We start from the raw sequence: 13,847 nt of genomic DNA on the forward strand, positions 1-13,847 counted from the left end.
TTGAAAACTGATTTTGCATCATTTTGGTAAACTGATTTCTAAAATTTTTTGCACTTATTTGTATCACGTAAGGTTTTTTTTGCAAATATTAAAGGAAAAAAAGATTCAATAACAAAAGTGCAATCCTAGTTAAAAAAAAGTGACAAAAAAAACTTTGCTCAGACTTTTTTGAGTGAAATTTTCTCCGAACATTTGACTCTGTGTTTTAAGGACATTATCCCGTTTTAACATCCAGCAGTAGCCCGCCATCATCATCTTCCTTGGTATCGCCGTTCCATTTCCTTAATCTCCTGGTAAAACCTCAGACGATAAAAGTGTTATAAAATATTATGAACAATACTTTCGTTGTTTTGATCCTTAGAATCCCAAGAAACTTATCAATTACTTATTTTAATGAAACGAAATTAGTCATTGTGCCTTTGCAACAAAAATACCTTCTTCATCTTGGCATCGGATATGGCTGGAAATTTCTAGCACAAATATTTCACTCTCCATTTTTATCTAGGGCTTTAACAAACTGCTTCATCAAGCTGATATAAAAAGGACGCAGTTGGGGTCAACTACGCTATCTCTTGATACATTTTCGCTACCAGGTATAAGGCTTGTACTAGAAAGCCGTTCTATTTGAGTTCAATGTCTATCTCTTGCCCCCCTATCCCACTCACAAGTAAAGCATGGAAATTTTATATAACCCTCTGTTATCCTAGGATAATGCATGGAAGTTTATTTTCTTCAGAAGAAGTTCTAAATTTTCGTACGTTTCTTTACAATATTTGCAAAGGAAACCAAGGAGAGTTAATTACCATTGTGCAAACAAACGACTTTTAAACTACTCTTGCTTGAATCAATAAGCAAATATATACGACACCTTTCCTAATTTTAAAACTAAGTAAGGAATATTTTTGCAATACACTGGCGGTCCTTCCTGAGTAAAATATCGACCCGGTCCCGGTAAAAGCTTGCTTATAAGATGCTTATCGCGAAGTCTTGACGCTAACAATTCGGATGCATGCTTTGGAAGGTGCAAATCTTTAATTAAACCATTTAATTGGCTCTAGTTGAACACATCATCTAGATCGGAATTAGATTCCTCTAGTTCTTTTGGGACGGTAGGTATTGGTACATCTGGTCCATGAGGAACTGGTCGAATAATAGAGTCAAGATATTGATACCCATCTCGCCATACCATAGAAATACCAAAGCTTAGACACTTCTTCCTACCTTTTTGCCGGTTTCTTAATGCTTCAACGCAAATGGGAACAAACAGTATGTCTTGGTCACCAATTTTTACACCATAATAAGCATGGTATACATTTTTCACAACATCAAAATCACCGTAATTGTTTTTAATGTGAGGGGAAACGTTTTTTTATGTAATGGGTTGTATAGAATTCCGTAGTCGACTTTGGCGAAATTTACGAACCGACAAAAACGTAGGCAGGCACGAGGCAGACGCATTAGTATTCATCGCGGGTAGACGATCGTACCGTACCGAATGTCAAAAGGCCTGATCGGAATTCCCATCGTCGTTTATCTTTTTAAAGTGCGAATGTTTGTTTTTCAATTTCGATTTTTATCGAGCGTAATTTATGCTACCAAAGGCGATTGCAGCACATCGCAAGTCAGTGACTCGGGCTAAAAAGTACCACCACATCTGGAACGCCGCCCACATTCCTCCGGACCTACTATCGACCATTTATATATATCATAATTTATCGCGAGCAATAAATTGGCTTTGAATTGCGATTTCGATTGTTTAATGCTTAGAAGGGCGGTACCGCCCACCGAAACAGGTGGCCGTTGTCCTTGGAAGGCGGGAAAAAAGATTTATCTTCAGTTTATGACTTGCGACGGTAGGAGTTGCCGGCCACTGCGGTCGAACCGATTGAGAAGTACCATTTTAATATTAAATATTTAAAGACGAACGCAACCAGTACCAATAAAGCGATATCAGGCGTACCGTTAAGCGCTTAATAATAGGCATTTCTCTGGCATCCAGTCACAAAAACAGTACCGTGCAAAGTCGTAAAATTTAAAAGTAGTACCGTAGTCTTTGGAATATTCAATTTTGTCGTAACCGGAATCTTTTTTTTGTTCAATTACACGATTATTAGAAAATATTTTTGGAGCAAAAAGCTGTCCATTGACAATGGGATTTCCATTACGGTACCGTATGTTAATTTAGCCTCCGCGGGGTTTTTGTTAGACGGTGCAAAACGACAATTCGATCGAGATCACGATCACCCGTTAGAAAACGCATTGTGAAGGTTTGCTCGCTAACCATTCGTCTTTGACCGTTGGTTTTGCGGAATTTAGTAAAGTCGCAGCATATGGATACAAATAACTAAGGCGACTAACTATTTTTTGTTTACTCAAATGTTTAAAATACAGAAAGCAATTTTACAATATGACAATCGAATAAATAGGGCTTTCGATGCGGTGTCAGCGATGCGTTATCTTCGCTTAGCTTTGGGTTTCGTCTGCAGTTTGGGGCATATAACTCTACGGGTGCGTCCTCCACAATTAGCATTTGTGTTATCAGCCGAGAGCTCCACAATTTTTTTATTCAAATTGTTGTCTGTTATCAGTGATTAGACAAAATGTGTTATGTTTCCCTTTCGACTGAAAATATATTTAAAATATTAATTTGAATTCCCGTCTTAACATCGAATTACCGTACTAAAGTTGTATAAAGTTTTATTTCATTGTGATTCGATGCATCTGATAGATGATACAGAATCCAGATTTTCCAGTAGAATTTTCCTGCAGTATTCATTAAATACGTTGGTTACGATAGAATCACATTTTGTTAGCGCACAAGAACATTTTTCGTCACAAATTTCAGTGCAGTCATTGTCGCGATGGTTATGTGAAAAGCAAAAGTATATTTACTTCCTTTCAAATATATTGTCAGTTTGGATGTTGACGCTGCTATTCCATGAGACATTGTATATGTTTTAGTTTCAGTGTGTGCCAATTGCAAACAACTGCACAGAATGGGTATTTCTGGATCTCTTCTCTCATAGATCATTCTCAAGGAGTTTCTCAAGGACCTCTTTTATTCAAGTTTTGATGATGACATTTCTACTGGTTTTTTTATTCCTTTACTCAGGTGTCAAGCATTTCTTACGGCTTGGCCTTGCAGGCTGCTATGAATCGATCGGTGGAGCTTTGTTTGCTAAATTGGTATGGAGCTAAACAGTTTTCCAGAAGTCAAGGTCCAAATATTATCACATTCACATTCAAAAATGATTCAGGTGTTATCATCACTTGCCTTTGTCGTTTTGTTCCCCATATTGGATTTTTGACTACAATGAACGGATTTTTTTTTTTTAATTTCGTTTAGGGTAAAAGTGGGACACCAAGTTACGAAATTATTTAAGTATTTTTATTTATTTGCAGGGGCGTCTATCGCTACTAAAAAGGATAGAGGCCCCACTATTGACTGAGTATAGACGCCGTTAGAGGCATATATCCTCTATGACTTATTCACAGGTACTTAGGCTATACGTAAGATTTTTTTAAATAACCTATCTAGTTAATATGCAACTTAGTAGGAAAATTGACTTTCCAGTTTATTTATGAGCTGTTTATACCTTTACATGTCCGTACTTCACTGTACTTATAAAAAATAATGCAGCGTATCACCTAATTTCATTTTTTATTTTAGACAAAATGCCGCGAAAATATAAAAGGAAAATAAGGGCACCCGTTCGTGCTGCTTGGTCTGAAGAAGCCCTTTGCAAAGCTTTTGGGAAAACTCCAAGTAAATATCTTAACGAATGTTCACCTATCCCGAAAATTCCTGTTCCATTATACAAAAGAGGCAAGCAAGGTGCTGCCGTTTTAAATTCAGAAGAACATATTAACTCTAAGAAAGCTAAGTTGAAAGATAGAGCTAACAAGCAAACACCAGACAAACCTAGAAAAAACAACCAAAAATCAGTTCATAAAAAGAAAATACCGAGGTTTAGCTCTGAAAGTGAACAAGAGTTCCATGAATCAGATAATGTTTCGATGACTATGCAAGTACCAAGTCCACGGCGGACTGGACTCAGTGCCTGATGTGTAAACTCTGGTTACACGAAGATTGAACTCTATATGGCGATTACTGTAATAGATGTAGACACAAGAAGAAGCTTGCAGCTCTAAAAGCTAACCTGGCCAAAGTGAATTCAATGAATAAGTAACCTGGCCAAAGTAAACAGTATCTCTATATTTGTTGATTATTTGAAAATTTTGATTACTGCTAGTTTTTTTTAAGAAGGAAGCTTTGTTTTTTGTCCAAAGAAGTCCTAAGGGACGGATTTGTTTTAAGTTTTATTATTCCTAAATTTAGTTCGGTAAAGTTTTAAATAATTTTTAATAGACGTTGTTAAGTTGCTAAGTTTACCCAAAGAATGATTGAAAGACTGAGCCATTTGTTCCTATAAAAGTGCCATTTACTTTAGTTTCACGGTATATTTGGATAAGAAAACCTTATAATATATTATTGCAACTAAGAATTTTTTTCTGTATTACGGAGGCATCTATCCCATTGTAGGGCATCTATGTCGAAATTTTGCCAGGGGCAACTACCCCATACAGTAGGCGCTATCCTCAAACAATAGGTTTTTTTTAGAGCCGAATATCTACAAATCTACGGTATGCATTGAATGATGATATGAGTAGATAGTAAGTATAAGGACTATAGTTGTTACAAATAGTTAACTCACTCGAATAGTGCTTTAAAAAAAAAGTTATAGTCAGCTTACAAAAAGTGGGGCATCTATCCCACTTTTACCCTAAAGGATTTTTCCTTCTAGATAAATAAAGTAAAATTTTATTTTATCCTCAAATCTCGTTAACATGAACAAAAAGTACGAAATTATTGGTTGTCAAATTAACTAAACAGAAAGGGATTTCCCATAAAACTTTGCCATACATACTACGCATGTGTCAAGACTGTCAATCATGCCGTACATACTGCACATCAAAGATCAGCCTGGGGATTACGTACACAAATATTGGAGAGATAGATACATCCATCTCTTTTCACAAATGTAATTTTGACGTTGTTAGAAAAAGAGATCTGTACTATCTATCTATCTCTCCAGGTACATAATGCGGACTCTCAATTGTACCGGAAACGGCAGCCATACGAAATTCAAATCACTGTCAAACTGAAAATTGATATAAAATAATCTAAAAATATATTTTAGAAATACAAATGAGTATAAAATTATGAAAATGAGTATTTTCAGAGCATAAGATTTGGAAAGAGTACCAAACTCAGTAAATGAGTATAGTTGGTCACTTTAAAATAGAATTATAGTGCTTTCACAGATAAATAGTGAGTGCGTTGTAGTTTGATGTTTGCTACCGCTAGCAAATTGTAAAAATGCTTTATAATTGTTTACTTAATAGAGGACTTAACGCTTGCGTTGCTGCAAAAGAATGATGTGATTTGGTTAAGGTACCCTTGACTTTTGCGAAAAGAATAGTGCCAAATCCCATTAAAGCAAGGACGAAGCGTAAATATTCGGGTTCCAGTAAATGTTTTCAGGAAGGCGACAAAGACTTAGTTATGTTTACGACATGTACAAAGAGCATGTATATATAAAATCTGAAGGAACGGCTTGCCAATCACGAGACCCAAATAAGCTAGATTTTGGAAAGTTTGGACACGATATGTTAGTGATTGGGTAACAGAGGAAACGGGACATACAGTGTTAAGGCCTCCACCCTATTATTTCGTCTTCAATCCTATAGAGCACACTTGGCATTGATAAATTTAACCAGTATCTCAGAACATTTTTGTCACTTCAGTTGCAGATTGAACACAAAAATCTACGAATAATTGCAGAAATTCATATAGGTGAATAGAATAATATATATTTGTATATTGTCATATACAAATATTTTCTTTCCACAGTGTGGCCCTGCACTACATCTTTTCACATTTCATTCACAGCATCTTGATTGCTAAACTCTCCTCTATAGAATGGTATCATCGCACATAGTTTTATTGAATGCAATAATCAGAACTATTTATCTGTTTAAGCGCTATACTGCCAGAAATAATGATTCCTTAAAACGTACTTTGATCTCAGAAAGTTTTCAATCCGCTTGGGAAAAACTGAAAGATGCAGTAGAGACGGAATCAATTTTTGTTAATAAAAATGTTTGAAAATTGAAACCAATTGATCGTTTAAAAAATGGCAGCCAAGGCCCAGGCGAGTGCGCCCAAAGTTATATATTTCGAGAATTGACATTACTAAAATGTCAGTTAGCATATTGCCTGTTCTATCTAAAGTATTTGAAAGAATTATGAACGATCAAATGGAAAACTTTTTAAATTCTAATCATATTCTACCAGAGAAGCAGTCTGGTTTTAGACCCAATCACAGTTGTGAGAGTGCCATGCTGGACATTACTGATGATATTTTTAGAGCGACTGACGATGGATGGCTTTAATATTGTCCGATTTCAGTAAGGCATTTGATATGATAAATCATTCAATCCTCTTGGCCATTCTCCATTACGTTGGTTTCTCCGAAGGTGCTCGAAAGTTTCTGTGTTCCTTTTTGTCAGGTCGGACACAACGGGTTGTCTACAATCAGCAGCAGTCATCGTTCCTAGGTGTTCGCATGGGTGTTAAACAGGGCAGCATTCTTGGTCCCTTGTTGTACACTATTTTTACTTTTAACTTCATTGGAGCCCTCCACCAATGCAACTGTCATTTTTATGCGGATGACACTCAAATTTTCTACTCATTTTTTCCTCAAGAAATAGCTACCGCGGAGGATGTCATCAATACTGATTTATCAATTTTTTTTAACATTGCAACAGATCACCTCCTAAAGCTTAACCCTAATAAATCTTCAGTAATACTCTTTGGAAATGATAATCATTTAACCCATGCAAAGTATAACATAACAATTAATCTTAATAACATAAAATTGCCACTCCTGAGTCATGCAAAAGGTTGGGTCTCACTCTTAATTCGCAGTTGCGTTTCAGAGAACATATTACTAATAAACTAAGGGTTGCCTATGCTAATTTAAAATTAATTTATGGCAATAGACATGTACTTTGTCAGGGAACTGGTAAGTTGCTGTGTGAATCACTTGTTCTGTCACAATTTAATCACTGCAGTGCTGTGTACGGACTGTGCCTGGATGCGTCCGATCGTGACCGTGTCCAGAAGGTTCAAAACTCCTGTCTAAGACTAATTTATGGGGTAAGGAGGAGAGATCGTATCTCCCCGTACCTTGCTGCGTTGGGTTGGCTTAATATGCACCTTCGATGCAAATTACGAATGAGTTCCCTTTATTTCAACATCCTTAAAACAAAATTACCTTTTTATCTTTACAGAAAAATTACTCTTAACATATCAATACACAATTTGAATCTGCGTGGAAGACACCGACTAGTTATACCCCGTCACCGCAAAGAATTATTTAAAAGATCATATTCCTATAATATAGCCATTTGCATTAACTCTATTACTAATTTTGATATTAATCAGTCCAACTCGACGTTTAGGAATAATTTCAAAAAGCAGTTGTGCCCCTTTCCTTTCCTTTCCTTCCCCCTCCATTTCTTCTCTTTTCTTTTCTTTAGAATTATGTGTATCTACGCTTGGCGCTTTCAAATCAATTCTATGAATTTTTTTATTATTATATTTTCGCTGTTAAATTGAGGCCTGAACAGTATCTAGAACTTCTAGATGGCTGCCCTAACAAGGCCTATTGTTGACCATTATTTCACTTATTTAACTTTGGTTATGTAATTATTTCTATGTAACTTTGATGGTTATAACAATAAATGTATTATTATTATTATTATTATTAAGTTGTTCAACAATAAAAGTTTTAATTCAATAACGGTGAATTACATTGGGTCAGAAATGCATTTTGCATTTTATGTATGGGCGTGCAATCGGAAATTCCTTGGAAGTCTACGCACGAAAAGATTAATTAGTTTCGGAATTGTTCATTAATAAAGTGTTTTTAAAATGTAAATGTGTAGAAGATAATTGATAAATATTGGTACAACAAATTGATGGCACCCAACTAAATTATTATTTTTTTTAATTTAATAGTTTTTAATTAGGGAACTGTAATTTGTATGACAAAACTGTAAGAGACAAGAAGGTTCTAATAAACCCGCATCGAATTTTTTTTTCATGTCATTGGGTAAGTTTTACTATAAATTTAATTATTAAGAGTGATAGGGATGGTCTAATTCAATCCAAAAAATTAAGAATATGCAGAAAATGTGTTTTTACTTCCACGATATTTTATTCTTCTATTTACTTTCCTTTTCAAGATTAAAAATAACTACTCAAGGAAAAACCCACCTTTTTGGCATCTGTTTTCTAACACCCTGTACAAACATTGGGTCAAATGTCAACCAGGCCGCACAAATATGGCGAAAATGTTTTCATCGCCATTATAAAAACACACATTCTGCATATTTTTTAACTTTTTTAGAATGAGTAGGAAATTGATAGCCACGTTTATTTATATTATATTATCGATAGAACAGCAGAGAGTCAAAGCTGGTTAATCGGTTTGGAAATCGTTCCTAATTAGTTATTTGCGAATATCGTTAACGACAGGTGTCTCCTAACTGTATACGCCCGCCGAGTACCGTTCCATCAATTACCATAAATTTGAGTAAAGTTTCATTCAAATTACGCATCAAACATCTATCATTATAACTATTATTTCTGTATTTGTACTGTTAGAACTAGGAAACATATTCACAACTACGATAACTAGCTAGTAAGTTATTTTATGCTGTATGTGTTATCACCGTTAACATGATTAGTTCAATAGTTATTTTTGGATATAATTTCAAGAACTCTCAGTTCAGTGTCTTGGTGACAATTTAGAGAATAATTACGAAACGTGGATAAATTTGGTAAAAGGGATGTTTATTTTGGGGTTCCGGGAAACCAAAATACTTTTTTCTGTTTTAATATTGATTTTTATCGACCCTTTAGTTTCAAATCAGTAATTCCTTTTAATATTGTACGTTGTTTTGGAAAATGAGCACTGATGGATCAACTGGGCGCCAGGGTTATTTAATATTAATTTTTGAGAGGTAATTTTTGATACTTTGCAGATAACAACAGGATTTGTCCACGTTCCATTCCCCACGTCACACAGCGGGCCAGGATGACCCAAAAAAATTGAAAAAATATTTAATGGCTATTTGCGATATAAGGGCTTTTTATGAAGTTCGTGAAACCTTAATACTTCATTGTATTTATGAGGCATTTATTTAGAAAATAGAAGATGCGGTATCTAAAATTCATTCTGCGATAAATATTCGCATCAGAAATTAGAGTATCTGCCTTTGGATGAGTAAATAATGTAGAAAAATATCATATTGTATTCTTTATTCTGAGATAATGGCAAATCTGTAGTTTTTGTAGGAACCGATTTGGAAAAAAAAACAGAAAATATTTCAAAATAAAACTTAACAACAGTATCAACTTTAATTTAATGATAATAATAATAATAATAATAATAATATAACAAGTTTTATTTGAAATTTAAAAGCTCTAGCAAAATTTAAAGCTTCGGGACTAGATCTGTTTTTATTCAAAGCATTGATTTTGCGAAAATTTGCGATTTTTGGATCAGACGAAAGTAACAAATTATGAAGTACATCCAAATTTACGTTGCATTATGTTCCCTGTATCTTCGCTACTCTTTATCGCAGGCCTCTTGGGGCTTTTCGGAAAGTAGTCCAATTATCACTAGACTGGACTACTTCCGTGTATCAATATTTTATGGAAAGTTACTGTCATTTTGTACCAAGGATACAGGGAAACAAATAATCGAGCAGTTTCTGTCAAATAGATTTCAAAATCATCATCTCTAATACTAAGTCCACCAGCTAAAACTTGTAAAATAACATAAAAACTGAAAACGAATTTTTCATCTAATTTGGTAATTTCGGCGGAAACTGCATAATTTTTTAAAATTTTTGTTTTTCCTTTTTTAACAACTAACTTGTCCGAGGTCACGTGTGCCACGTGCCATTTTCCCAATGATAACTGATAACTAATTTTTAGAACACATTCTAAGCAGCAGCATGAAGCGGGGAAATGCCATATACCAGGTATGCATCATTTATCGGCCTCATCAAATTATGTTCTATTTGGTTCATAATTGCATAAATCGACTAATGTGATATGCGCGTGATCTTGTGTAGCACAATTTTGTTCGTTAAAAATCTTTTAACTTGCGTAGTAGACCTCTATATGTGCCACCTTATTATTATTATTATTATTATTATTATTATTGTTATTATTATCATTACCATTATAATTTGAAATTGAATTGTATCGATGTGACTCGACAGCTAGCTTCCAACGCGACTGGTTACATTAAAGCTCCTTCGTCGAATGAAAACAGCCATTTTTATGCGTTCGCTTGGGATGGTCGCTGCATACCAAGTCGCGGTCGCCTTTAAATGTCAACAAAAGTGCGACGTCACGCGGAATCACTGATTGCCCGTTTTAAATATAATCGTGGTTTAATGCACAAAACGCGAACCGAGGACGCTTATGGCTTTTAAAACGGTTTTGGCACCAAGTCGACTGGTTTTTCAGGTTCCGTTGTTGTCGAAACTTTTTCGAATCGTCGATATTTTGCCGTAGCTACCATCAAGTTGGCCGTACTCTATTTGTGTAGTTACGAAGAGAGCGAGTCTTTGATCATCTTCCACCTGAATTTGATCGTCTTTTAATAACATATGTCTCGTCAGCAGATAGAGCGATTAAGGTCGTTTATGTACTTTACAAAATGCAAGGGCCCCAATACTGAACCCTGTGGCACCTCGTAAATTATTTGAGGAGCTGCGATTGACAAATTTAACATAAAGTGTTCCTTGCATATTTATATTTTAAATTGTATTATGGATATCCTTGACCTCTTGATTGCTCTTCTTTTAATGACATTTATGTACGTTTATGTACTTTACAAAATGCAAGGGCCCCAATACTGTACCCTGTGGCATCTCATTAATTATTTGGGAAGATGCGATTGATGAATTAAAGCTTTCAAGTGTTCCTTGAATATTTATATTTTAAATTGTGTTATGTGTGTTTTTGACCTCTTGATTGCTCACACTAAATACGAAACAGGCATAAATTTATTGTGATCTTAAATTTATTTATATATTTATTTCTATTTCTATACAATACAATAGAAGAATACAATTATAACGGTTTTTTGAGTTGTTTAGTGTAGTCCAAAACCAAGAAAACAAATGGTAATTTCTAACGTTGTATGTAATTATGTGTCTGTATTGTGATCAATGTTGTGTTGAGATAATTGTATGTTTATAATGGTGAATTTTGAGAAGAGCAAGTAATTGATATAACATATTAAACTGAATGTGATTAGAATGTGATCTATATGTTGAATTCGCATGGCGTACAGGTTTGACAGTCTGTGGTTTTCGCCATATTTTGCGGTTTTTGGCGAAAAATTTGTTGAAACGCTTTCTCTAACTCTGTCGACACTTTTTTTCTGAAATTTACAGTTCAAGAACGCGCGAACTGCAACGCCGCTAACTTAACCGCAACGTTTTCCGGCTGCTTTAAACCTAATTTCGCTTATACGAGTGTGAAATATTTGCTGAAAAGGCTTTTGGTGTAACGTACTAAAATTTGGAAGTTACCTATAATTTATTAATCACATATATACCTAAATAAAAGTTAAGAAACAACAAAACATCTTTTTTATAATTTCCTAGATGAGAATTTAAGGCAGATATTCATAATTTTAACATCATTAAGTGCTTTTAAAAAACATCTCAAAAAATTTATTCTGTTAGCTTCGAAACCATAAAAAATTCGACAAATAAAAACGCATAAACAACAAAAAGTAGACGAAATATGAGAAAATATATATGTACAAGAATAAATGACGAAAGAAAAAGAGGAAAATGTCTAGAATAAAAAGACTAGAAATTACATGCAAGATTTGCTTGTTTTCAATATCAAATGTAAAGTAATATTTGTTGTTTAAAATGTTGATATTATGTAGGTTAGACTTTGTGTTTTGTATAAATTGTGTAGCAATTCACTTAAACATTTGTTAACGTCACTTTCTACAATACAAGGTAAATTTATGATATGTGATCCCGCACAACTTATGGGTTTTAATGACAATTTTCATTTGTGTATTTTGTAGATGTACAAAATGCGAAGTATTATTTATAATTTAAATTTGTCGTTGTCTACAGAATAAGCATATTGCTAATATGATTATTATTAATATATTAATTAATTTCCAAAGGGTTAAAAAAGGAATGGTGACAATCAAAACTGTTTTTCTCCAACGGAAACACTTCTGCTCTTATAGTCCCAGTGAATGTTAAACTTGATAGCGGCAGCCTGCAATACTGTCATTCTATACTTCTATGTGCACCTGTCGCTTATGAAAACTACTTTATTGCTAGATATACACATCGTCTCCAAGTTTAGGACTTACCACCCTAACAATTTCTTCATTTTTTCGTTAGATAGGTATTATTTAGAAAAACTGATGGCAGATATCAATGTTTCGAAAAATCAAAGAAAAAATTGAATTTGCATATGAAATAGGTAATCTACACGACATTTTCATTATACATTTAGTAATATTTGGAAACTTTTATTTGGAAAAAATTTTTAATGTTGATACTGCGAACTCTCTGAAACGAATCAACAAATTTAAATTTAGAGAATTGGTTTATAAATTACACATACATTATTTCAATTTTAGACAGCTTATTGAAAATTGCAAAAAAAGGAAAAAATTCGTTTCGACTATGTACTTGGAAATTAGTTGTAATCTGGAAAACAAATTCAAAAATGCGTCAAATATTTCAAAAAATGTCTAATTTACAACAAAAAGTTTATCAAAATTGACGATAAAATAACGATTTGACTGCGTGGATAAGTGCTTAACGTAGACACGCTCTATATGTATATTTATAACTTTATATATTTCTGTTGTAAATTGCATACAATTACTATACAAGCTTTCTCCAATCGGCCCTTGTGCATTACTACACACTCGTATAGTTACTTCCGCGTGTTTAGTCCGCCTTCAAAGGTTATCTTTAAGAAAGTGTTGGGCGACCTCGATTTTCGGGCGCCTTGCTTTCACGCAAGATTCATCTCGAGGGACTGGTTTTTCGGAGGTGATGACTTCTCCAACGCGTCACTGACACACATATCAAAATCAGCCCAAACCTACACGACTCGTTACCGTTACCACCTTCATTATCACTGCATTCAACTTACCCCTCAACCCGGGGGTTCGTTGCCTGACCTACCGTCGGAGGTTCCCGTCTCTCCCGTGTATCCTAGCTCCCACGGGACGCACTAAACCCGCATGTTAGACTCGCGGGTACGCGATACCACCATCCACGGTGATCACTTTACGCACGAACGCCGAAATGTCGAACCAGGAAACGTCGAAAGCAATCGCGAACGGAAAAAACTATTCGCTATATGGTACCGTAATACGCGTTCCTACGCGGTACTCACACTGGCACACCTGCCACGAAGGCTCGGCGATAGCGAGCGGTACCTCGCGGGGTCGGGAGCGGGGGTACGACCACGAGCGGTAAAGGCGAATCGAGGCGCGTATTGGTGGTTGCCGCGTTTCACTGGAAAAAGGCTGATGCAGTTTCCGTGGTAAAAATCGTAATAGGATACGCCAGCGCCGCCTAACGGACTACGAGACTAACTAACTAGCCTCTCGAAAATATCTTTAAATTGTTCCCTTTGCATTTCATGTGTTCATATTGAAACAACCTGCAGGATAGACTGGATATTTTCCATTGAAGTC

The 13,847-nt window shown here is 35.0% G+C and overlaps 1 protein-coding gene across 1 annotated transcript in view; it reads right to left on the reverse strand.

Moving 5' to 3' along the window:
- LOC132702223 (cadherin-99C) overlaps positions 1 to 13,547 on the reverse strand; it is a 29,810-nt gene extending 16,263 nt beyond the window's left edge. The window contains exon 1 of the mRNA XM_060670725.1: positions 13,298 to 13,547. The gene's annotated coding sequence lies outside the window, so the exon portion shown is untranslated. The remainder of the gene's footprint in view (positions 1 to 13,297) is intronic.
- Between the last annotated feature and the right edge of the window lie 300 nt (positions 13,548 to 13,847).

Source organism: Cylas formicarius, unplaced genomic scaffold (genome assembly GCF_029955315.1).
Source record: "Cylas formicarius isolate icCylForm1 unplaced genomic scaffold, icCylForm1.1 PGA_scaffold_5__7_contigs__length_24384050, whole genome shotgun sequence".
In the NCBI taxonomy this organism is placed as follows: Eukaryota; Metazoa; Arthropoda; class Insecta; order Coleoptera; family Brentidae; genus Cylas; species Cylas formicarius.